This window comes from Schistocerca cancellata, chromosome 1, assembly GCF_023864275.1.
Source record: "Schistocerca cancellata isolate TAMUIC-IGC-003103 chromosome 1, iqSchCanc2.1, whole genome shotgun sequence".
In the NCBI taxonomy this organism is placed as follows: domain Eukaryota; kingdom Metazoa; phylum Arthropoda; class Insecta; order Orthoptera; family Acrididae; genus Schistocerca; species Schistocerca cancellata.
Genome location: NC_064626.1, coordinates 1,140,141,070 through 1,140,167,977, shown reverse-complemented (window position 1 = coordinate 1,140,167,977; position 26,908 = coordinate 1,140,141,070). Strand labels below are relative to the sequence as shown.

Below are 26,908 nucleotides of genomic sequence, written 5' to 3'. Positions count from 1 at the left end.
AAGTCAAAGTCAAAATTCTTGTGAGACTTTACTGTCGTACAAAGTAGCTTAGTGAAAGTAGCACTGAGCAAAAGAGAAAGACTATGTTCCTGATAACGCAAGAAGCCGAAATTCACAAAGGACCCCCGTCCATAGCTTAGTGAAAGTAGTACCGAGCAAAACACAAAGACGATGTCTCTGATAATGCAAGAAAGCGAAATATTACAAAGCGCCTCCGTCCGTTTACTGTAATTTTTTCCGTTCTACATACATAATTTTGCACTAATGTGTACACCTCCACCGAAAATCGCATCGCCAAAGAAAACACGAGCGGGCTGTTTATCCGTAGAAGGGCGGTTTTCTCCTGCAACCGGCTGCGGCAGTAGCAACTGATCGATACGGCCCTCTGTAGTAGCCAAGGTCCGCACTAAAATGTCCTCCCTCCAACTATTCATTCTTTCGTTACTCTCTCTTCAAGGAAAAGTGTGTCGTTAACTCTTTGCTGAGACGATATATACGTTATATACTGGTGTAAGAGAGTAAACGCAGGAATAGTTGCGCAGCTTCACAGAGTCTTCCATGTACGGATGGAGAAGGACTTTAGGGATACGACTTTACAATGTTGACGTATTCCCACCTCATTCCGTAATTGAGATATTTAAAACCCCTGAAAACACGGAGAAACAGGCGATAATAGTAAACAGCTTAGCACGGTGGAAGATAGGTCAGAGTTGGAAGTCTCGTAGAGACGGGGCACTGTGGCTAATTTGGCGAATGGAGGGAGGAATCGGTCGGGGCTCTACAGTTGCCTGTGGAGGTTTACGACAGTCACAGAATATCGAAATCAGGATGGCGGGACGGGGATTTGAAGCTGCGTCCTCCCAGGGCCTGGGCGGGAGGCCGCGCCACGGCTCACGGCGACTGCAGAGACTCGAGCTGAGGTGATGGAGCGGAGCCGCGGGCTGCGCGTCGTAACGGCCGCCCCAATGACCCACATGCGGACGGCGCTCTCTCAGATCGCAACACGCGGCTCGGCACCGCACACCACGGCAAGCAGTCGCACCGAGCCGCTGCCTCAGCTCCCAAATTTCAGCGATTGGTGGGCCAACAACAGAAAACTTCTTCAAAAGAAACAAGTGGTCCTTTCGAGTGGCTGCACACACATTTCTAATTTTTTTCGTTTTATTTTATATTGCGTAGAGAGTAAGAATACGGGCAGCGCAATGACCCCACTTTGGTAGGGATGTCGTTTTCCGTACAGCGATTCCTATAACCTCGGGCCAATCCATTTCTGAGAGCCGGCCGGTGTGGCCGAGCGGTTCTAGGCGCTTCAGTCTGAAACCGCGCGACCGCTACGGTCGCAGGTTCTAATCCTACCTCGGGCATGTGTGTGTGTGATGTCCTTAGGTTAGTTAGGTTTAAGTAGTTCTAAGTTCTAGGGGACTGATGATCTCAGATGTTAAGTCCGATAGTGCTCAGAGCCATCTGAACCATTTCTGGGTCGTGAGGGAGCAGCTCGCGACCCCTCAAATACGGCAAGTTTTACGTTAAACACTTCCTCGCAGTCCAGCATTCGAGAACGAGTACTAGTCTGCTCGATAAAGGCAGATGAACGACGTCGCTGTTTTATGATCTGGAAAAAATAAGGTATAACACTCGGACGTGGCTTGAAGCCCGCAGCTTCTACATGTCCAGTTTCGGAGAAAATTTCTACAGCTGCTTCAACCGCCATTCACAATACTTCGTGACAGTTTCACCTCGTGCAGATAAATCTTGTCAAGACGAGCGAGAGACTGCTCGCAGACCGACGCACGTGAAGCACAGGAGTTCGCGCGCGTTCGCTACGTTACGCGGCGCGGCGCGGGCCTACTCGGGAGGGCTGTCTGCCCTTAGGGCGAGGCCAGGCGGCCCTGCCAGGCCCAAGGGCGGTCGGATCGGCGTTTGTGGGTCGCGCGGCGTGGCTGACGCAACGAGGCGGGCGACCACCGGCTCCGCAGAAACTCGGAACTGTCTGCTGCCTGGTCACTCTGTGGCCGCGTGTTACGCCGACTCTGCCGCGGGGAATTACGGCAGGGTGAACGCCGAGCTGCACCGCGGTCCGGAGTTGACAACAAGCACGGTCCCCCTGTAAGCGAGTGGCTCAGTCAGTTCAGAGGTCGCACAAAGGACAGGGTACGCGGCCTCCGACATGAAAGGCGCGTTCACTATGAGAACTTCTCCTTTAAATACACGTAGTTACTGTGCCGGAATACCAGACTTCGCGGTTAAATTTGATCCTACAGGATATAGCAACGGCGACTTCCTCCTTTGACATATTAACTAACTCACCCACGCATTTGTAGCGAAATGCAGGAAGATCTGCAGCGGATAGGCACTTGGTGCAGTGAGTGGCAACTGACCGTTAACATAGACAAATGTAATGTATTGCGAATACATAGAGAGAAGGATCCTTTATTGTATGATTATATGATAGCGGAACAAACACTGGTAGCAGTTACTTCTGTAAAATATCTGGGAGTATGCGTGCGGAACGATTTGAAGTGGACTGATCATATAAAATTAATTGTTGGTAAGGCGGGTGCCAGGTTAAGATTCATTGGGAGAGTCCTTAGAAAATGTAGTCCATCAACAAAGGAGGTGACTTACAAAACACTCGTTCGACCTGTACTTGAGTATTGCTCATCAGTGTGGGATCCGTATCAAGTCGGGTTGACGGAGGAGATAGAGAAGATCCAAAGAAGAGCGGCGCGTTTCGTCACAGGGTTATTTGGTACACGTGATAGCGTTACGGAGACGTTTAGCAAACTCAAGTGGCAGACTCCGCAAGAGAGGCGCTCTGCATCGCGGTGTTGCTTGCTGTCCAGGTTTCGAGAGGGTGCGTTTCTGGATGAGGTATCGAATATATTGCTTCCCCCTACTTATACCTCCAGAGGAGATCACGAATGTAAAATTAGAGAGATTCGAGCGCGCACGGAGGCTTTCAGACAGTCGTTCTTCCCGCGAACCATACGCGACTGGAACAGAAAAGGGAGGTAATGACAGTGGCACGTAAAGTGTCCTCCGCCACACACCGTTGGGTGGCTTGCGAAGTGTAGATGTAGATGTAGATTTTATGAAATGGTGCAACATGGGTGGTACTTTATTCCGATGTGAAAGGTATGATAGCTACTGTACATATTGATACAGCTAGGGCAGGAACTTTAAATACTTTCCCTGATGCTCGACCGGCTGCTGTACCAACACTGACATAAAGAACAGGGAGGTACAAGGTACCTACAAAAAGCCCTACTGGAACAAGAAAAATCACAGATTAATGACAGTAATATTAATACTTTCGAGAGTTGTGTAAAACTGAAGTAAGTACATGCGGTGTGCTTAATTTCTTCGAGATTTTTAATGAACAGGTGCGTAACAAACAACAAAACTCGTTATCGTGTTCTATTTGAACTTCACAGTACGATACTGACGGAAATATTCATCGGAAAATCCAGAAAGTCAGTTTGATGGCTAAGGAATTCAATCCCAGTCTGACTACAACGGTAGGAACACTAAATGTTCCCAGGACCTACAGGACCATGAGTGAACATACAAAGGCATGTAACGGGTTACATACTTTTTCATCTGACTCAGTTATCAACCTAAATTTTGCTCTCGACACTCGTGCTTCACTAGGTACGGCCAGGTCTAATCGCAAGAGACAACTGCCTCGACTACTTATAGAAATGGAACGGAGGGTGAGGTTTAACGTGTAACAGAGACCACGACGAAAGGTGTAACCTTTCACCCGTCCAAGTTGTTCGTCAAGGTAAAAGTATGGCCAAGTGCCAGGAGCAGAAAATCACTCAACCGATCTAGAATCGAACCCTTATCTCAGGACTTGTAATCTGTTTCGGATCTCCCCCCCCCCCTCCCAGAGGCCTCCAATTAACGGTTAAAACTTTGTATAAATAATAGTCAGTTAGCTGGAAGTGTTCCAAAGTTGCGACTGCTTAAGAAGTGTACGTAATTCACCAAAAACATCAACATATAATGCCATACACTACGCAAAAAATCACTCAGCTACTGTGAAGTACAATAAAACATCGGGGAAAATTTTACTCCATGGGTAAAAGGTAGACTCGTGGTACCTGTAAAACGTGAGGCAGTACTGTCCTTGAAAGCCAGACACTGCGTAAAGATTGCCTTTAGAACTGTCTCACGGCAGAACTGTAAGAAAATTGCTCTTTGCCGCCTTGGCTAGCTGTAACAGATGTTTGGAATGCTAATTCTCTACAACACACGAGAATACTAGGAGCAGGTCGCGAGCGCGACGTGGCAAAACGCGCAGTAACTCGGCGGAGGGGAGCGGAATGGCGGGCGCGGTGGGAGTCTCTCGCCAAATATGGAGCGGCCAGTTTTCGCGAGCGTCAAGCCGTGGCCGACGCTTCAGAATACAATCAGCGATTAAATCACGTTGACATTTCGTTCAATGCTAGCCTTAATTCTCACGACATTTGACTTAGGAGGCTATTTCTTCTTGGAAAGTCAGGGCAGTTAAGGAGACACGGTAATGATACAACAAGTACCAAAGATTGTGCCATATTACGAAGGAGAGAAATTAGCACTTCAAATTTCTCCAATAGCTTTGATTTCTACGAAACTATTTTGAAATTGTTTCAGTATGCAATCCTTGTCGAGAAAATTACGAAGTTGCATGGCCACAAAACAACAATCCCAAAATAAGGTAATTGTGAATGGCACAGTCCAAACTCGGTTGGGCAGTCAGCGAATCTCAGGCAGTGGCGAATCTAAGAATTCTTTTCTTGAAGACTTTGTGGTCATTCTTATCAATAACTTTCAGCACTTTTCCAGATTTTTTCTTTTTTTAATCATACACACAAGCGTTCACCCATTCAACAGGATCACATAACAATGCTTCCTAAAGGTCCAAAATGAAATTTTGTTTAACCTAAAACATCAACGATTTCTTAATGGAACACACGTTACAGGAAACACAAAAATAAGAGAAGTGAATATCGGTGGGCACTGATTTCTGTCGAACTGCAGCCGGTAAGTATCTCAAGGATAACTGACGAGCAGTGGGCAGATTGCCAGGGTGCTGACAGTCAGTATTATCACAACACTGCGGGAGAGCAAATGCCAAGCTAGAGGGCGCGAAAACGCAGGCGGGGGTGTCGCAACGGCGCACTGCGATGCACAATATCGACCGCCCCGCCGGCACCTGTCTTCTCCTGCTGCTGCTGCCGCCAAAGCGCCCCGGCAGGGCTGCGCCCAACACACACACACACACACACACACACACACACACACAGAGTGACTGCGTGCGGCTCGAAAAGCCTCTTCTTCCTTCCGGCGACAGTACACGCCTAACGCACACAGCTGTAGGGCACCTAAAATTTTCGGAAGAAATTAAGATGCCACAGAAATTGTTTTCGGAATCCTCAATGCAACTGTGTGTCTGTGTTGAAAAACCTGGAAACCTCCGCTTACAGCTGCGATTTGTGCTCCTATAAAACTTCATATAACGTGTGCTGCATCAGAGTTCTCGTTGCCTTATTCCAATATACGTGCTTCCCCTCCATGTCGATACTGATAAAAATTCAAGGACCTAATTATAAGTGTACAAGTACCCAAATAACAAGTAGCTGTCATCTACGGAAGCTAATTATTGAAACTGTTTATATATATTTGCGAATTTGACTGCTGCAATTGACTCTGTTATGCAAGTAGAATACTGCTACGCGACAATTCGAAAAAGAGCTCAATAAAAAACAGAGGCGAAGCTTTAACTGTACATATGATGTAACTGGCGTCCGCCCGCCACCATGTTGTTCCAGCTGCCTGCCAGCGAGTGCTACGTATGTGCAAAACGTATCGCTTATTTCGAGAGCGACTCCGGGAATTTGTATGGTGGTGTTATTGTTGGCACAAACAATGCAGATACTGAGGAGACGGGAAGCTGAACACAGGACGAAGCGACCTCCGCTTTCTCCGCGAGTGGCGCAGCTCTGGAAAAGTCCGCGGGACAGCGCTGCTGGCAGCCATGGCGGGCGCCACGGCCGACACAAAGAACGCGGTGGGCGCTGGCACCTTAGCGGCGACGGAAAGCGTGTCTCTAGCCACACGGCTATTGCCTTTTGTACTTACTTAGGAAAAAAGTGGTCAATGTACTTCATGACGACTTCCCGCAGCAGGTCCTGCTTCATGACGACGGAAGGGTAGTCGACGTTGTTAATAACCTTCGCCTTCATTGTTGCAAAGCAATGTTACCGACAAGCCGAAGCAACGCTGTCAATGGCGAACGCTGAGGCGTTAACTGTCAAGGGACGCACGCGCGCTAAACACCGCAGCTCCGAAGGCGGGCAAGCGACTGACGCTCTAGCTGCGACTGCTAGTTGAGCAGGCGGCCGCGGCGGCGCCACGACAGCGCTACGTCACTGCCGTGACGTCATCGCGCCCCGCGAGTCGTCACCGACCAGCGCAGCCCGGCCGCGCAGCAGACAGCTCGGAAAGTTCTTCACTTCGACAACCCGCCTCTCGGCTTCCGCAAACCGCACAGCTTGAGCGAGCGCCTGAGCTTACGGCTGCACACGATTCGCAACTGCCTTCTCGGCCAATTCCAACACTTACCGGTTCAAAAATGATCCTTGCTGCCCTTTCTTACAATCAGAGGCACTACTGCAACAAAATTTCCAGACCAGTTCACTAGCGACGAATCTAGCAATAACCCTCAATTATTCCTTCTCAAGTGAGATAGCTGCTTACAGCATTCAACAGCTTTATTTCCGCCCCCCCCCCCCCCCACACACACACTCACATTACGATGAGCCACCAATAACGTAGTTTTCCGCTCATGCCGCCGTGGTGTCACACCATTGCGCACAGTCATTAACACTACACCTCATCCAACTGCTGGACAGAAGACCCACATAACCGTTTCAGACTACCTCGACCGATCCACTCTCCACCAGCAAGTACGACAAGTCAACACCAAAATATTTCCAGATTTCTCTTGTTTTTATTATGATGGTCGTTCTCCCTATGTAGATCAGTGTAAACAAAATATTTTCGCATTCGGAGTAGAAAATTGGTTCGTGATTGAAATTCTGTCAAAAGATTTCCCCGCAAAGAAAAATATCTTTGTTTTCATGCCCGCCACCTCGACTCGCGTATCGTATTCGCGACACACTATTCCCTATTTCGTGGTAATACAAAACGAGCAGTCCTTCTTTGAACTTTCTCGATGTCCTCCATCAATCCTATCAGGCAGGGATCCTGTACCGCGCAGTTACACTCCAGAACAGAGCAGAAAAGCATAATGTAGCCAGTCTCTCTAGTAGATTTGCTGCATCTTGTAAGTGTTCCGCCAATAAAATGCATTCTATACTTCGCCTTACCCACAAAGTTTTCTATGTAATGCTTCCAATTTAAGTTGTTCGTAACTGTAATCCCTAGGTATCTGGTTTAACCGAAGACCTTGACACGAGTATTATCATCGTGTATCCGAAATTTATCGGATTCCTTTTAGCACTCGCGTGGAGCACCTCACACTTTTTATTGTTCAGGGAAAATTGCCACTTTTCGCACCAGACAGACATCCTGACTAAATAATTTTATAATACGTATTGATCGTCTGATGGCTTTAAAGACAGTAAAGGACAGCATACGTACATCATCTTTTCACAATGTCTTATAGACCGTTTATATAGTTTAGTAACAGGAGAGGGTACTGTAACACTTCCTTGGGGAACGCCGGATAACAATTCTGTTTCATTCAGTTACGTCGTGCCATTCTCATCACAAAATTGAAATGTTCAGTGATTAGATCGTAAGAGGCGATTCTAGTGGATGAACGTGTGGAGCTACTCTAGTTTGTGAGTCGAGAATCTATAAATGGGACAACTCTTCTAAAAGTGGCGGGGATCGTCAAAACATACGACTGGCATTATAACGTATTTCCAGTGGCACACAATAGGGGCTCTGTAGCCTCTATGTGAACGCGTTGCGTGAAAGAGCTACAGATTGAACTGCGTTATATTTTGCCTCACAAGTAACAATTTTTATGCAGCGCACTCAGTGATGTGTGTGTCAGGAAGTGAATCCTTATTTAAGTTAAAATTGCGCAGTGGAGTGATCTCTGCCCGCCCGCTACTCCCGGACCTTCGTCGTCCTTGGAGGCGCGCGCTGCTCGAGACGCGCCAGAACGAGAACGGGCGAGGCGCCCGCCGTGTTATTCTCTTCATTATCGCCTTCTCTTCTCACCGGGTAAATAACTCGCCCTGTCCACGCCAGAGAAAACATCGTGCACGTGCCGTGCAGCTCCTGATACAACTACTGTGGCACGAACTTATCAGTACCTGCGTTGCCTCTAATTAGTACGGAGAACGGTGACGCAACATCAGGTTTCTGTAGACTCCAGCTCAAACTGAAGACAATTTGATTAACGCTCGTCACCGGCCAGCCTAATACCATTCGATGTATCCCATATGATGTTCATCATTTATTTTCATAAACTGTTAAGTGAACCTGGCAGGCTAGCCATTAGCAAGCCGCCTTAATTTCTAACGTGGAGACGCCGAGAAAAGTCCTAAAACTTCAACGATTGAAGCGTCAAATCTCAGCGTTAGTATTTTTTTCCCGCTTTTCACTACAGAGTACGTAATTTTCGTGTCATCTCTTCAAAAATCGAAATGTGCTTCAATATGACATCGTTCTTTGAAATAACTGTCCTCTACGTTCTGCATGTTTTACAGCATGCCAGTCGTCGTAAGCAAATTAATTTAAATTCATACGCATTCTAAGTGACACTAACTATTTTCGTAAGTACAAGTTTGGTATACAATCAAAAAAGCCGCTAACTGAGTTCCAAGAAAGTAATTGTCATTTCTAGCTTTTACGCAGTACATTTAAGTACAACTGTGACGTAAGGTCATCATCATCATCATCATCATCATCATCATCATTTAAGACTGATTATGCCTTTCAGCGTTCATTCTGGAGCATAGCCCCCCCCCCCCTTATACAGTTCCTCCATGATCCCCTATTCAGTGCTAACATTGGTGCCTCTTCTGATGTTAAACCTATTACTTCAAAGTCATTCTTAACCGAATCCAGGTACCTTCTCCTCGGTCTGCCCCGACTCCTCCTACCCTCTACTGCTGAATCCATGAGTCTCTTGGGTAACCTTGCTTCTCCCATGCGTGTAACATGACCCCACCATCTAAGCCTGTTCGCCCTGACTGCTACATCTATAGAGTTCATTCCCAGTTTTTCTTTGATTTCCTCATTGTGGACACCCTCCTGCCATTGTTCCCATCTACTAGTACCTGCAATCATCCTAGCTACTTTCATATCCGTAACCTCAACCTTATTGATAAGGTAACCTGAATCCACCCAGCTTTCGCTCCCATACAACAAAGTTGGTCGAAAGATTGAACGGTGCACAGATAACTTAGTCTTGGTACTGACTTCCTTCTTGCAGAAGAGAGTAGATCGTAGCTGAGCGCTCACTGCATTAGCTTTGCTACACCTCGCTTCCAGTTCTTTCACTATGTTGCCATCCTGTGACGTAAGGTATCAATGTAAATTTCGAGCAGTTCCTGTCGCTGTCCTTGTTTATACTGGAAAGAATGGAGAGTCGTAAGTCTAAGGATTTCGGTTTTTATTCTTCTTTTATATTTTGTTTACCAGAACACAGCAGTATTTTCAATTTAATTTCCATTAATAAATAACACACAGGTTATATTAAGCATACGGATGTCACATATCAGATATCATCATTAATTAAAAAGAAGACTCACTGCTAGATAATACTCTGTGACAGATCTCATCTCATCAGTATTTAGCAGTGCAGTAGAAAAACACTGATATGGAGTCGAAGCTATAATAATCTATTTAGTTTCAGTATTTACGCATTTTCTGTCAAATTAGAACTTTATTACAGAACGAATAATATCTTGCGTCGGACTTCTTTCACAACTAACGATGTTGCGTTATTTAAGTGTGAAAGTTCGAAGTTGAGTACTGCAACACCAAATTCACGCTCGCGCGAGTTGGCCATTGTTGCTGTACGCATCCTCGGTATTTACAGAACGCAACCACGCACGTCAGCGCTATGTAGTGCGAAGTATTGCTTGGGAAGAAAAATTGACACCAGTGTCTCAGACAACACACCTGAGTGATGTAAGTACGTGCAAATTCACCACTCACTCACGATGCTTTAAAATAAACCGAAATACATTGGTCGTACAAAGAGTTTACATAGTTTCAAATTCAACAACCAAATGCTTTAAAAATACCGAAAAACTGTCAATATTTGCGTAAGGGTTGCATACGCGATTATTGCGCAGTTACATTTGCAATTGTGAGCAGTGTAACCTCAAGACGTTTCACTGCAACGTAACCTCAAGACGTTTCACTGCAACGTTTCTCCCCCCCCCCCCACCCACCACCTGCTTCACTGTCCTTTTGCAGTAACAGTTGAACACAGTGCATGCGTGACAAGTATCAGCGACTGACATCTTCCTGTACCACGTCACGTCTAGCTACTTGGGCGAAATGCCGCCGAAGAACCGGTCGCTGCCGTCGCAAACACAAGCTAGCATCTGCCACTGCGAGCGCTTCGATCCACGGCTTCCACTACACCATGTCTCACAAATTGTGCCCGATGATGGCGCGCGTACTCCTCCTGAAATTTCACTTCACAAAGGCAGTATACTGGACTCCTGCTTTCTTCCCTCGACCCATGCGCTAAAATAAAAAATAAGTCAATAAACCTGTCAATCGAGTGTACTGTTTTAAATAATGGAACGGGCTTGCGGTTATTAACATTCGCGCGAAAAGGAAAAAAATGCATACAACATAGAACCGAAAAAATGTATCCTTTCTTTTGTTGTGTGTTGATGAACTGGTCGAAGCAGATGAGTTGAATAGTACGGCAGGATTTACTTACGTGTCGATTCCAAGTTTCGTTGTTTTTCGTCATTTTTAGCTATATATTGTTCCTGTCTCTTCAGTTTTAATGTGGTCCTCAGGCTCATAACGGTACATCTTAGTTTCTCCCAATCCTCATACGGTACACCTTAGTTCCTCCCCATCCAAAACTCCATTTTTCCCGTGGCTGCTCCGTAAGTTTACATATTTATTGTTAACAATTTCTGCGATTCTATAACTAGTGATTACATTTCGGCGCCACGAAATTGTTTGCAAGCCACCGGCCGCCATCTTGAAATTTTGTGTGTGGTATATCTTTGTGTCTGGTATGACGTCACGGGTAGAATCGTGCGCTAGAATTTGTCCAAAAGAAGTAGTAACTTCCCTAACCCTTCTTTCAGGAAAACATAAGCCTCGAGAGGAGAAAAGGGAAAGAAGATAAAACCAGCTGAAGTGGCGGGTTCACTTACGAGTCGGGTTAACGACTACGTCATCGCCACAAACCGACCGCTAGCACACACAAATAATTATAATAATCGATGGTCTAACTCGCGAAACAAACAACTCGTTCTGCAGAATCAACAGCTGAGGGCGCGTTCTACCGGGCAATTCCCACAGTTAGCACCACAAGGGAACATATTACAGTTTTAAGCAACGTACGTTGCAGAACTCGCATAAATAGAACCTACGAACGGCAAAAGAAAAAAAAATAGCGTAACGGACTGAGACTGAATTATTTCTTTCTTGTTAATGGTAATTTTCAGAATGTTTTCAATTCGCTAATGAAGTAAGGAATGATTATTCTTTAGAAAATTCAACTTTCAGGGATAAAATTTTCAGAATATAGAAGGGTGTCAGACTTGCACAACTTTACACCAGCACAGAATGGAGTCATATACATAGGTACACATGTGTTCAACAATGTGACGGAGCATTCAGTATGTCCTGTGCTTCACGTGGAGGCGTTTAAACACTGAATTAAAGAACTTTTTTGTTGAGCAAGTCCTTTTACTCCAAACATTACCATCTAATACATACGTGTGTTAGTATTTTAGTAGAATAGTGTACCAACGATGTTAAGTCATTTCAGTTCATTGTATTGCGCTTAAAGGAATTGCAAATCGTCGGTTAATTTCCTCGTGTAATAGCTCCCTTTCTGCGGGGCCCACGGAGTAGGACTAAAGTAAAGTTCCAGCATTTTAAAACTTTTAAGTATGGAGAAGATTACACGGACAGATGAAGTTACTAATGACGAGTGAATTGGGGAGAAAACAACTTTATGGTCAGAAGAATTATCATGTAATAGTAAAAGGGAGACGAAGAAAACAACGAAGACAATGAAACTACTGAGACCATTTACTGCACAAGATTGACAGGGAAACTTTTTTGAACGACAACACGATGTGTAAACACCCCAACATGAGTATGAAATTCAGGTTCTTACAAACTCTAAGTGCATTTACAACTTTCTCCTGAGAATGAACTGCACTTCATTTGGGTGGCAGAGGTTTAAAGTTCAGACAGCCCCTCTTTGTTTCTAGACAGGCAATGAAAACAGTGTTGAGACTATGAAGGGAAATCAACGCCGACCACGGACAGTACAGCAGAAGACCGCGGCCGTGTGAACTACCCACCACCTGCCCCCCCCCCCCCCCCCCCCACCGAACCTGGCTCAACCCAACTGCGAGCAATACGCCAGTACGGGCTCGGTGACTGTCGATTAAAGAGCGGGAATGCTGAGTTCCGCAAGAGACCGAGGACAGAGACGGGCAAAGCGGTTACGTCTGCGGCGTTAAAAGCCTCGCAAATATCATGCTGCAGCATAAGAGAATGCTTCGGCACCTCACCGTCACCGTTCAGGCACCGATGAATATTCAAAAGTAGTGCCTCAAATTGAAAGGGTATGCCCAGTAATCGAGGCGAGCACTGCTTATCAGGGATGGTGGTTATTGCTGGAACAACTGGTTTGCGGTTATATCAGTTTTTCCCCACGCCAGATTAACCTGATTGTTAAAACCGCTCAAAACAACTGTTTCCGAAATAACCAATTTTCGGTTTTTTGCTCCCATTATTTCCTGTAATAAACATAGAAACTGAAGAAAGGTTGAAAAATGTTGAGTCTCTCAGTTTCAAGATACCCAGAGCAAAAATATTAAATTAAATAGGCAAACAAAAGGAAAGTTAGTCCGTCCACCGTCTGTTGCTTTTCTCGAATCACCAGTATTTTCCTACTGATTCTAATTTTTTGAAAATCTGCTCAAAAATCATGTTGTAATCTGTTTGAGCATTACGAATAGTCAGTGCTCTAGGGTGAAAACTGACATTGAAGAACTCTGTTTTTCTTGTTAATTTGTCCGTTTCGAGGGCAAGAAGCAGATAAAAGACATATTACGTGGACAGAGGCAGCAGATCATCTACTTTGTATTTTTATTGTTTTGTTTATGAAAGAACTGTTGTCAAGTCTTTAATTTACTATTGTTACTGTAATTTGCTTCATCTAGCAGACAAATCTCTAATCTTTTAAACAATATGAAGCACTGTATTTCACTCCTATGTCACTTTGTAAAAATATTTCCAGTGTAGGGTTGGTACCATTCTGCAGTGCACGGGATGTTCACCGACGACAGCGAGAAACTACCGTACACACGAGGTGGGGACGAGTTCCGCACACACTGCACGTATAACGCGTCCCTTAAGCCACGACACACGGCAAGAGGGACGCTATTGCCTCAGCAGTGCCGTACCATTTTTTACGCCGTGTGTTTGTTGCTAGTTTCTGTCGGTTTTGTTATTAAAATAGTACTGGTCGATTTTCTCATTTTGCATAATAACGCAGTATGTCAAACCAATGCACATTTTATGACTAAAAATTACTCAGGTTTTTGAAAAGGTTTATTTAAAAACGAAAAATTTTAGCACTATGCTATGGCTGATTGATTGATCGGTGTTTTTACTCTGTAATTATTGAAAAATAAACACATGTTACAAAGGAGACGAAACAAGTACCGAATATTTCTCTCTCAAATCACATAACGCAGACAGCACAGAATTATTAAAGCCTCGACAGTGACGACCGGAAATCAAAATGACAGCGCGTGTGGGTAATTTTTGGGAGACGTTTGTCGGTCTCTCAGTTTAAAGAAATAGCATTAGAGGGAAGAGACGGGAACAAAGCCGGCGAGCTGGTGGTGGTGGTGGAGGAGGAGGAGAGCCTGGCGGTCGGTCGGTCGGTCCCTGACTGCCAAACGAGAAGCAGCGCCAAGCTGCGGGGGCGGCTGTTCTGTTACGGCCGACCATCTGCTTGGCGAGGCGGCGCACGTGCAACGACGCCGGGTGAGCAGCGGGCGAGGGTTCGTCAACTGCGCGTCGAGGGGGTGGGGTGGGGTGGGGTGTGTCGCTTCCAAGCGCTCAGAAACTGCATCTCTTTCGCTTTTCGAAATGGTGCTATTTCGTATATAATGACTCTATTTTTCAGTTGTACAACTACGCAAGTTCGCGTCGTTTAAACAGCATTCTACTTTATGTGACATCTCGATACAGTTCACAGGCGATTCGACTGCTTGCTGAGCTTTTTAAAACAACGGAATGAGTATGAAATCTTAGGAGTCTTCGTTGTACAACACACGATGGACATGTTGGTCGCATTTACGAAAATTAGGATAGAAAGAAGATGTCTACATTGAACGGCTGTCTACACAGCACTACGATTTGCTCCTCCAGTTTCAACACTTGAGGCAACTGTATAATAGGTCTGTCCGGAAAATAAGTAGTCAGTCTTCTTTTACGAAGGTGATATGTTGCAGAATTTCTTGTTACTGCATCTACACCTACATGCAGGCTACACTCGGCGAGCCAACGTCGCGGAGTTTGAGTGACACGTCGTCGAGTGCGTCGCGCGATGGGGACGCCCTTCCGGCGATAAGCGACGAAGGAGCCGGAGACGAATTTGGCAGCAGAGCGATAAAACAGCGTTCGTTTCTGTAGAAACTCGAAGCGGGGTTGGGCGACTTTTGAAGCACTGGTTTCAGACAGTTGTTCTACTACAGGTGATACTAATCCCAGACACAGAGACTCTAATATCGCTCGTCAGCCCGCGCCTCGCCAGATGAAGACTGACAGAGGTGACCCAAACAGAGCCGCGCCTTTCGCGAAAGCGTCGAAGAGGTGGTGACCCAGTTCCACAGGCAGGCACTACAACACAGGCGTCGTGTATCGCAGTTGTGGTGGTGCGAGTGTCAACTGATATAGCGCTTCCTTCTACGTGTATTCCGCGAAAAAGAGCTTAACGGTCCGGGTACAGATATTGGAGCTGAGGGCAGTGGCTTACTGACAGTCCTCCTTCCCGGGCACCACTCGCGAGTGGAACAGGAAACGCGGAGGGTGGAGGGCGGAGTGAGAGTGTTCCTCCGCTTGTGCAGTGGACGCACAATGGTTCCTCAGCGCTGGGTCCGCCGATTAGCGTTTAGCCAGTGGTGCACCTAAGTCCCATAACAATGTCTCGCATGACGCGACGCGCTCCGAATGGCGTTCCTGGGCTCCGATTGCTGGAGTATGCGAGAGAGAGAGAGAGAGAGGAGAGAGAGTTGTCGGGTCATACTTTGCCCCGACATGTATCAACTGCAGTCGCGGTCCCATCTGCGCGCTATCGGAAGCCGCGGCACTACTTTGTGGCTCTGTCGCTGGCTGCACGCGCTGGACCAGAGAGAGCCCGGCTCCATGCCGCTCTCCCTTAACGAGGCGAACGGGGACAAAAGTCAGAGTCTCCAACTACACAAGGAAAGCGATTCGTAAAGCTCAACAACATATTTCTCTACGTCCCTTAAACATACTACACTGTGACATTTGGAGACCAAAATTCGATTTGGATACGTTGGTTACGTCGACGAAATAGTTTGTCTTCGCCGTGTGCGAAGTGATATCCACGGGAAGACAAAGGATGACCCGATAAATGCGTCCCCAAGTGTATAAACGGATTACCTATCGTAACTTCACATAAAGATTTTATAATCAAACACAGGAAAAAAAGTATTCTCAGGCAAAGACAAGGTTACATGAAATAACCCAGTTGTGACGAAATTCGAGACAACGGCAAAGCTAAGGGGTCTTTGAGAAGTTCAGATACTAACACATTCAGAAAGAAAAGAGTAGACCACACTGTCTGAGACACTCTTCATTCTGCCAAGTCCGAGTAACACGGGTAGTTCGGTAGACCACTGGAATACACAAAAAAGGGCAACAATGACACCGACGAGTACGCTGTTTAATCTGAAGCATTGAAATGAGAGGCTTCTCTTACGCCCATGGAAGAAGCACTTCAGAAACGTACAGCACCGAGGCGGTTCGTACGACACTGGAGCACGTTCGGTCCGGAAGGCCTGCGAGTGCTAGTCGGGCGCACAAACGCTAAATAACTCCTGCTCTAGCAAATCGGCACGTGTCCCTAAGGTACAGTCCGAACTGCTAAATTCGAAGCGATTTACGTAAATTAGTCACTTAACTTCGTATCAAACGTGAGTGAAAGAGTAGTATCGTACATTCTCAGTAAAGTTTTGAGAAAGAAGAACGCACGAGTGGAAAACTGCAAAAATTACGAGAATTATCGGAAAATCGGCTGGCATCTTAGTAGGGAATCGATTTTTAAGAATAATAATCAAAAAAATATGAGAACAAACGAAAACACTTACAGAGCTACAACGTCTTTTGTTCTACGAGTCCCCGTACGCTCCTTCAGAACGGAAGAACACTTGAGGATCGCCTCTAATCGACTGCAGTACTGGCGCCGAGCAACAACGAACTGTGTGAGATTTGCCGAGTCTCTGGACTATCGTCACTTAAGGTTTCAGCTCGAGTCTCGGCACACTTCTGGGAGCAGGTGCTGATGACGTAACACTAGTACGGGGAGTCAACCGGACAGAGGTTTCCTACGACTCGCTTCCATTCGCCACCCGGCACAGTCCGAGCAACGCGCCGACGTAGTAACATACCGTCACAAGCTCCATCACCCAAGACCAGTTGAGCGGTACGTGTTCCAAAAACTGCTTACTTTTTTCTCGGACCGGTTCTTAATTCGTCGAATAGAGCACACGCTAAATGAACTTGCCAGTTCAATCGTCCCAGTAAAAAGGACTTTTATATTATAATTCTTCCCGCTTGGGGAAACACAGTCAAGAACGTTTACGGAGATTTCCGCCACCTGATTGTAAACTATTGTTCATTTCCTTCACACAATCACGATTTCCGCTTCACAGCCACCATCGAGCGCAGTTTGCTAACGGTACGAAATGACCGAACCGCCTAAATGACACGTCGTCATTGTAATGACGTATCCACTCTTATAAACAAGATATGAAGACGTATCACACATACATGGGCCGGCCGGAGTGGTCGAGCGGTTCTAGGAGTTTCAGTCTGGAACCACGCGACCGCTACGGTCGCAGGTTCGAATCCTGCCTCGGGAATGGATTTGTGTGATGTCCTTAGGTTTGTTAGGTTTAAGTAGTTCTAAGTTCTAGGGGACTGATGACCTCAGATGTTAAGTCTCATAGTGCTCAGAGGCATTTGACCCACACATTCATGATACGGCTGCCACTATGCACAGTAAACAAACATCAATAAACTGTATGGCGTATTCGACATCCAATACATAGCTTGACCTGTATTCGTCAGGTCCATACGATATACGGACGTACGGCGGTGGCGATTTTCAGCAGGAGACTTGCCGCCCACGGCTGCACGCTGCTGCGGTGTTCCGGCGGCCAGCGAGGTCTCCCAACGTACCGAGGACCAGTTACAGCAGTCGAGGGCCAGAGTGCGAGGGCCTTCCCAGCAATCAGTCAGAGCGCGCACCCACAGCAGTCAGTCAGAGCGCGCACCCACGCCAGAGGGCGGCACTCTGCTCTCAGAATGCTCCTACCGCGCAGCTTCTTTGTTCACTCAGTTTACCATCTCCTGCTTCTCTCCTGGCTGTTCCCTTTTTTTTTGTCGTCGTCAGGCACTGTATGTTTAGGTTTTATGTTACAAATTGAGTCTTACATTCTGATGATCCAGTCATTCAAATGTAATTCTTTGCCTCTTTACGTCACACACCTGAGATTTATATGACTGAGTTTTATGTTACAAATTGTAAGTTATATTCAACGTACACGTGTCGGTGTAGGAATCCAATCGTTCTCAGCAAGTAACCTGACACAATATTTGCTCTAACTGCCTTTGTCTGAGAACAATTAAGTAAAAATAAAAAAAGTTTAATTTTTCAAAACTGTTCTACTGTGGCGGCTGTGTTTATCACCAAATCAAAAAGTTTCGTTTAAGATAAATCCCTCGTGCCAGTGGTCTTGAGTTGCACCCATTTGTGTGGGTATCGGCCCACGAGGCTGGTTTTCGCAACCTCCTAACCACCGCCTGCCCCCACAATAAAATAAAATGACTAAACTGAAAAGTTTAAGGCCGGTGAGAGGTTTAACAGGGAGTTTTGTAGGTAAACTAACTGCCCCTGAACGGCTGCGGCGGTCTGCTACGTGCAGAAAGTGACGGCTCCAGTGAAAGAGGCAGCTGTCAACCTGCTGCCTGCCCTGGGAAACGCTGCCCGCCTCAGTTCCGAGAAGCCGGCGGCTGAGGCTGCGGGTCGCACGCCACCCCTTCCCTCGACGCTCCCGCCACCGGCACCAGCGTCTACCGCCTACAGTCTACACTGACGCGTACGCGACACTAAAAACCCAAACGAGTCCTTTCGATGTGCGTGTCATATTGATATACCGCCTTTTTTTTCCATCGTAGACGTATATATTACGGCGAATCGAACGCTTCGGCGAAGGTGAATGTAGGAAGTAAAATATAACCGCAACACAGATGTAACGTCACAATAGTATTGAAATAATGTCAGACACCGATACCGAGTACAGAGGTTTCCCTACTCTGGTTATTGTTTGATGAATTTCCCTCCTTTGTATTCCTCGAGCAATTACACTAGTGGCCATTAAAATTGCCTACACCAAGAAGAAATGCAGTTGATAAACGGGTATTCATTGGACAAATATATTATACTATAACTGACATGTGATTACATTTTCACGCAATTTGGGTGCATAGATCCTGAGAAATCAGTACCCAGAACAACCACCTCTGGCCGTAATAACGGCCTTGATACGCCTGGGCATTGAGTCAAACAAAGCTTGGATGGCGTGTACAGGTACAGGTGCCCATGCAGCTTCAACACGATACCACAGTTCATCAAGAGTAGTAACTGGCGTATTGTGACAAAGCAGTTGCTCGGCCACCATTGACCAAACGTTTTGAGTTCGTGAGAGATCTGGAGAATGTGCTGGTCAGGGCAGCAGTCAAACATTTTCTGTATCCAGAAAGACCCGTACAGGACCTGCAATATGCGGTCGTGCATTATCCTGCCGAAACGTAGGGTTTTGCAGGGATCGAATAAAGGGTAGAGCCACGGGTCGTAACACATCTGAAATGTAACGTCCTCTGTTCTAAGTGCCGTCAATGCGAACAAGAGGTGACCGAGACGTGTAACCAATGGCACCCCGTACCATCACGGCGGGCGATACGCCAGAATGGCGATGACGAATACACGCTTCCAATGTGCGTTCACCGCGATGTCGCCAAACACGGATGCGACCATCATGATGCTGTAAACATAACCTCGATTCATCCGAAAAAATGACGTTTTGCGATTGGTGCACCCAGGTTCGTCGTTGAGTACACCATCGCAGGCGCTTCTGTCTGTGATGCAGCGTCAAGGGAACCGCAGCCACCATCTCCGAGCTGATAGTCCATGCTGCTGCAAATGTCGTCGAACTGTTCGTGCAGATGGTTGTCGTCTTGCAAACGTCGCCATGTGTTGACTCAGAGACCGAGACGTGGCCGCACGATCCGTTACAGCCATGCGGATAAGATGCCTGTCATCTCGACTGCTAGTGATACGAGGCCGTTGGGATCCAGCACGGCGTTCCGTATTACCCTCCTGAACCCACCGATTCCATACTCTGCTAACAGTCATTGGATCTTGACCAACGCGAACAGCAATGTCGCGATATGATAAACCGCAATTGCGATAGGCTACAATCCGACCGTTATCAAAGTCGGAAACGTGATGGTAGGCATTTCTCCTCCTTTTAAGAGGCATCACAACAACGTTTCACCAGGCACCGCCGGTCAACTGCTGTTTGTGTATGAGAAATCGGTTGGAAACTTTCCTCATGTCAGCACGTTGAGGTGTCGCCACCGGCGCCAACCTTGTGTGAATGCTATGAAAAGCTAATCATTTGCATATCACAGCATCTTCTTCCTGTCGGTTAAATTTCGCGTCTGTAGCACGTCATCTTCGTGGTGTAGCAATTTTAATGGCCAGTAGTGTAATTTGTTTCCGTGTCCGCACCAAACCAGTTAGAGGAAGGAAGACCGAAACGTGACTGCCGGTCGGCACGAGCACTGGCTATGCTGGCGGACGCCACACCTCGTCTCCCCAGCCACTGGCCACAGGAAGAGTACGCGAGGTCTCAGCTGCCACCTGGCGACCGCCCAGACACACACACAGACAGACAGACAGACTGGGTGAGTGACGGTCCGCAGACTGCGCGGCCGCTCAAAGTGGTGGCGCCTCTAACGCAATGCAGCCAGCGGCGATTTACAGCCTTTTCCGCGATCGACAACGTAGCTTCTTGGACGCGACCTGTAGGCCTGAGAACATACGGAACTAATTGAGTTGTGCAGAACACTAAAGATAAAAAAATACTGATCTACGAGACTCAGAGGGCCATAGACTCGAGTTCGCAGGTAGATGCCGTGTTTCTTGACTTCCGCAAGGCGTTCGATACAGTTCCCCACAGTCGTTTAATGAACAAAGTAAGAGCATATGGACTATCACACCAATTGTGTGATTGGATTGAAGAGTTCCTAGATAACAGAACGCAGCATGTCATTCTCAATGGAGAGAAGTCTTCCGAAGTAAGAGTGATTTCAGGTGGGGAGTGTAGTAGGACCGTTGCTATTCACAATATACATAAATGACCTTGTGGATAACATCGGAAGTTTACTGAGGCTTTTTGCGGATGATGCTGTGGTACATCGAGAGGTTGTAACAATGGAAAATTGTACTGAAATGCAGGAGGATCTGCAGCGAATTGACGCATGGTGCAGGGAATGGCAATTGAATCTCAATGTAGACAAGTGTAATGTGCTGCGAATACATAGAAAGAAAGATCGTTCATGATTTAGCTACAATATAGCAGGTCAGCAACTGTGTAACGCCGGAAATGCATATCCTCCTATTTCCATCTATTGTACTATTTTTTTCCTTGCTTTGTTACCTCAAGATACGACATTTCTGTCTCTTTGTATATTGTAATTGTTTTACTATTTGTATATTTATGCATTTATGTCGATGTATAATTGGTTTGTTTCGTAAATATTATTTGTATTTTTACGCTGGGTCTTGCCTAGGGAAAACTGCTATCGAACGATTACGTCGATAGGTCGTGTGAAGAATCAAAGTGTGTAGGATCTTTGGTAGTGTTAACTCTGCCGCGTGGAGCGCGGGCTGAGAGGAGTGTGGCGGGAGTAGCGAGTGGAGCAGGTGTGTTGTGTGACGCTCCCGCGAGTTGCCGCGCTTTCGGGGTTTGGCAGCATGTAATTGCGCTCGACGTGCAATGATAGTTTCTGACATGGTGTCGCGGACGGGAAACATTAACTAGCGTACATCAAGAGCCCGTTTCGTCTGGTGACCGTGTCGAGAAAAAGGCGCGCCAACATCCAGCTTCTACAACAGCGACGGCCGACAATGAGTGACTGTCGCCACCTCCTCGACCGACGGCTTCAAATCTTCAATCAACCGACAAGGAAGACTGGACGCACGTAAAGTTTTAGAACTGTATGGCAGACCTCAGCTTTTCAAACTGTTCCATTTTAGTAACTATAATTACAGTAACTTAGCATGAACGTTTGTTGCTCATTGTCCCAATTGCATTACCAAGCAGAGTCCCTTGCTTTTCCCAAATGAACCCGAGTGTCGTTGAAATTCAAACGCCAGCATTAAAATTATACCATTCGATTTCACTGCTTTAATTTCAAAGTATTCATAGCTGGCTACAATATTCAGATTACATAAGCACAAATTAAGAGTGCGAGTTTTGTTAGCATATTTTAGCGTACCTGTGACTGCAGCTCAGCTTAGTACGTACTAAATTTTACTATTGCTAATTGTTCAGAATCATTTAATTCAAGTTCAAAGTTAAATCTCTTATTTCTAAACTGCGTAGATTCAAGTAGCTTTAGAAATGATTGTTGAGGTAGTCCAAGACCAACCGTATTTTACTGAATTTCGATGTGCTTCAGAAAGAAAGCCCACTATTAACTTCAGTCACTAAATTAACTTTTGATTTTTCGGTTTTATTAATTCTTTTGCTAAATTAAGTCAGGGTGTAGCGAAATTTATTACTTCTGACAAACTTTCAGTTTTCACACTACACGTGTCAACCTTCAGTTGCCACGCTTCTAGTGCTAATTATATGTGTAATAACCTTTCTTTTTCAGTTACTATAGTAATTGTCCTTAGGACTGGCGACCGTGATTTCCCCCAAATCTCAAATACCTAATTACCGCTAGTTAATTGTTAACCCTTTCCTCCCTCTTTACCGACAGGTTAACTTCGGTGACGATTGCTTTTCCGAAACTCCCATTAGGTACACGCGGTTTCATTTTTCACTGTCATTAAGGTCGGTAAGTGAGGGGGAGGTTACACGTGGCGACCTGGTGACAGGACAATCTTCAGATTTGAGGTTGTTCTGGACACGAATTTTGCATTGTGCAAATCTCGTAACAAAGTATTGGTTACGTACAGGCCGTTACGTCAGCGAGAATAAGTAGTGGGAGTAATCCTAATTATATTTGAGATTTGGCATTTATATTGAAAATTATTAAAATGAGTGAAGGCAACAATTGCCAAAATTTGGTAGACTTGGATACGGAACAATCGGTCGAACAATGGGAAACGCGCACCGCGGTACCCATTGTTCAGGGGCAGGCGGCTAGCATGAAAGACGCGACCGCCGAAACGCAACAAAGAACAGAAATGGAATTCCAAACTTTAGAAAATGTTTCGGAATCGGAAGTGAAAATCAAACCTGAATCCCTTTATGACGAATACGGGGGGACAATTAAAGAGGAAGCCGCTACGGAAGTGGAACCGGTAGTTTCCGGGAATTTAACTGATTTATTGAATGTTTTGATTAACGAAATCAAGAGTCAATCGGCCAAGCTAGACAATCAGAACAAAGCTATTAACGTTGTTAACAACAATGTTGGAGTTGTTAATACAAAAGTTGATAAAATCAAAGAAGATATTGTTGTAATTAATACCGAAATCGGTAATCTTAAACAGGAAATGATAGGCGTTCAGGCGGAAATTGCGAGCATAAATACTCGTTTTGATTCCGAAATTAGCAGAATCGAGAAAAGTGTAGGAGAAGCAGTTGCTCCGATCATCGAGAATAAGGTGACGGAACAAATTCAATTAGTGAAAAAAGAGGATCAACAGAAGGTGGAAACTTTAAAGGCTTTAGTGTCCGAAGTAGACACTAAAGTGAGGGAGCAGGCTAATACCTGCGAAGAGAAAAAGAGGGAAGTGGAAACGCTTGCGACAACCACTTGCCAAGTAATTACGAGAGTGTCGGAATTAGAAAAGAAACTTGACGAAAAACAGAGCTATGTGCCAATCTGTGCACATAGTTCGGAATTGTTGACGAAAGAGGAGCGGTTCGACCCCTTGAAAAAAGGCGGTATACACGCGACGGATTTCATTAAAAATTGTGAAAGAGTTTTACCCAGATCATGGACTAATGAGAGAAAAATTAATGCGGTTATTGATGTGCTGGCTGGTGATGCCAAGCGTTGGGGCTTAAACCTCAACATTACGAACCTGACTTTTGACGAGTTTAAAAATTTGTTTCTGGCTGAATACTGGTCAGAGCAAAAACAGCAAAGTGTTTGGAGCGAATTTGTCGTATCGAGGCCTTTCGATGCGAATTCGCGCGGCTCGATGAAGGAGTTTTGTGAGGGCTGGATCCGCAAGTTGGAATATTTGCGTGATCGCCGCACGGAATCCGAAATAGTCTGGGAACTCTACAAGAAGCTTCCAGATGATACAAAACGCTACGTAGGAAGCAATTACAGGACAATCAATGATTTCCTGGAAAGAGTTGAGGACGAGGACAATTGGCGCAATAATCGCGACAGTGGTAGAGGCCGTGGTAACAACAACGGGTACCACCCCAACCATAACAACGATAACCATGGGAATAATGCATACCGCAGCAATAACAATAATGGTTCGGACCGTAATAACAATCGGTACAATGCAAACAATAACAGGAATGACAGAAACCAGTATCATACTAACGTGATACGGGCTTCACAGAATAGTAATAACGCCAGAGGGTGTGATCAGCCGCCTCAGCAGCATCCGGGGAGCGTATCTGCTGGGACGAGACAGGGAAACCATTAGCCGCGCCGGTGAGGGGCCGAGCGGGCGTGGAGAAATTTTGGCGGCCCAATAACAAGAGAAAACCCAGGTGTCGCCGTTATGAAAATTCCGTGTGGAATAATCAACGGCGGGAGTGTGTGCCAGTGTTAGGAGAAAGGAGTGCGCCCACAAGTAGTAGATCAGCTGTATACACGGCAGTAGAAAATACATTCGCTGTCAGTGAGAACAATTTAAGTAGTGTTCCGGAAATCGATCATAAAGTGGCAGCTGTAATACCCACAGCGGAACTGGAGATTGAGTTTAAGAATGATTCGCAATTGTTGAGAGAAGATCAGATGTCGGATAACACGTCCGTCATCGAGCGAGGGGATGCAGAGAGGGATGAGGTCTGGTTAAGGCAGTTCGGTCGCTTATACGACGAACTAAGAGATTATAGGGGTCTGTATGGGAGAAGTGTTTATGGGGAGCGCGTGCAGGATTTGCCGCGTCTCGTCCCGCAGGAAGATAGTGTTTGTGAAGTGATAGAAAGTTCTGGCCCTAACCGGCAGACTTTACTAGAAATAGTTGATGCTAAGGGGGAGCACGAGCAAGATTCGTCGTGTTTCGTCCCGCAGGAGTTAGATGTTGAAGTAGTAACGGAAAGTTCTGGCCCTAACCGGCAGACCTTACCGAAAGTTTCAGTGGTAGAAGTAGCCGACCCATCCGACGCAAACCTCCAGTTTAAACATTGCGAGAGTATTAAGGAGAAAGATTGCGAAAATTTTAGTGATAGCCGGACACGATTGGTAGAAAAGCACATAGATTACAACGTGTATGAGGTTAGAGCTGACATTATACGGTCAGACGATAGCAGTGTGGGTTGCGCAGATCTAGCGGAAGTAATTGCAGAAACTACTGGACACATTCCTCCAGGTAGATTGGCGGATGAGATTAATCTGACCAAAGTGGAATCAACGAAGGTGACGATTAATGAATTGATAGCAAAGCAACACTCACTAGTTGACGAGTTACAGGAAAAGGTTTCGGTATTGGAGGCGAAGCTAAGACTAAGCCTCAGGACAAACGTGTTGAAATTAAAACTGTATTTGAACAGAGGCTGAAAAAGCCACCAGATAAGCCGGATTTAGGATCAAAGCCGGATGGTTTTTTCTGGAATGACCTGGATGTAGACGAGGATTTACTGTAGGAAAATAAAGAAACAGTTGAGGACAAGTGTAGACAGATAGTAGTGTCTGTTAATATGCATGACCTACAACTAAACGTGTTGATTGACACCGGTGCAGAATTGAGTGCTATATCTGGGAAAATATTTGAGTTACTGAAAGACAGACCTGGCATCGTAGTTATGCCAGTAACAAGAGTGAAAATTATCGGTGCTACTGGGAAGGCCAGTAAACCGGTCACAAAACAGATTTTTGTCAACTTCGAGATATGTGGGGCACGATTTGAACAAGAGTTTGTCGTCGTGCCAGACTTAACTACGGAAGTAATTATTGGGTTAGATTGGCTATTAAAGTACCGTGCAGTGATTAACTGCGAGAGCAAAACTTTGACATGTACGTCACAAGATAAAACAATAGTAGTTAGTTTTGACGAGGCAGGAGACGGTGTGCATAGGCAATACCAGCCTATACACATTGTTAACTGGCCGGATGCTATTGACGTAGGTATGAATTTGAACTACTGTAATGTGAGGAATTTCGGCATTGACAAAAGTGTAGAAAGTGAATTGGAAGAGATAATCAAATTCCCTCCACGGATTGACATCAGTAGTGGTGTGAAAAAAGATCGTTTGCGAGAAGTAATGAAGCTAAAAGCCGACGCTCGCACGCGTCGTCATGACGCTAAAGCGCGTTTTGCTAAGTTTGCAATCGGAGACTTAGTACTTGTAAAAGCTCATGAGAAATCGAGCGAGATAGTCAATGAAATCTCTAAATTTAAGTTTGTTTATAATGGACCATATAAAGTCATTGGTATACCTCACACAAATGCTTATTGCTTAGAGTATCCAAGCTCTGGAAAACGATTAGGTATACGGAATATTGTAGACTTGAAATTGTACCAACCTAGGATCGATTAATACCACACAATGGGTAACTTGTACAGTATGTAAATATAGAGTGTAAGATTTAAGGATGTGCCATGTTACGATGCTTTTGCCTGACCTAGAGGTCATTAAAGAAGTTGTAATTAATAAGTAATTGATGTTGATTAAATTATTTAGGAGTTACTGAATATTAATCAATTTAAAAATCCAAGCTGCCAGTTTTCAGCTGAGTCACAGTAGATTAAGGAAAGTAAATATGCTTTTGTAACTAGCTGTCAGATTTCATGAATGTGTGTTTCATTAGTCATTGCCGATGTACTTAGACGCTGTTTTAAGTTTCAGGCTAGTACATGCGTGTCATGATGGACAGTGTTGAGTTATCCGCTGTGATAGTGTTTATGGACTCCTTGAGATTACTCGGGAGTGAGTTTTTCCGAAAGAATTCAGTCAAACGGACG

The 26,908-nt window shown here is 45.6% G+C and overlaps 1 protein-coding gene across 1 annotated transcript in view; it reads right to left on the bottom strand.

Moving 5' to 3' along the window:
- Positions 1–26,908, bottom strand: part of LOC126092870 (uncharacterized) — a 551,522-nt gene that overhangs the window by 13,501 nt on the left and 511,113 nt on the right. The window lies entirely within an intron of this gene.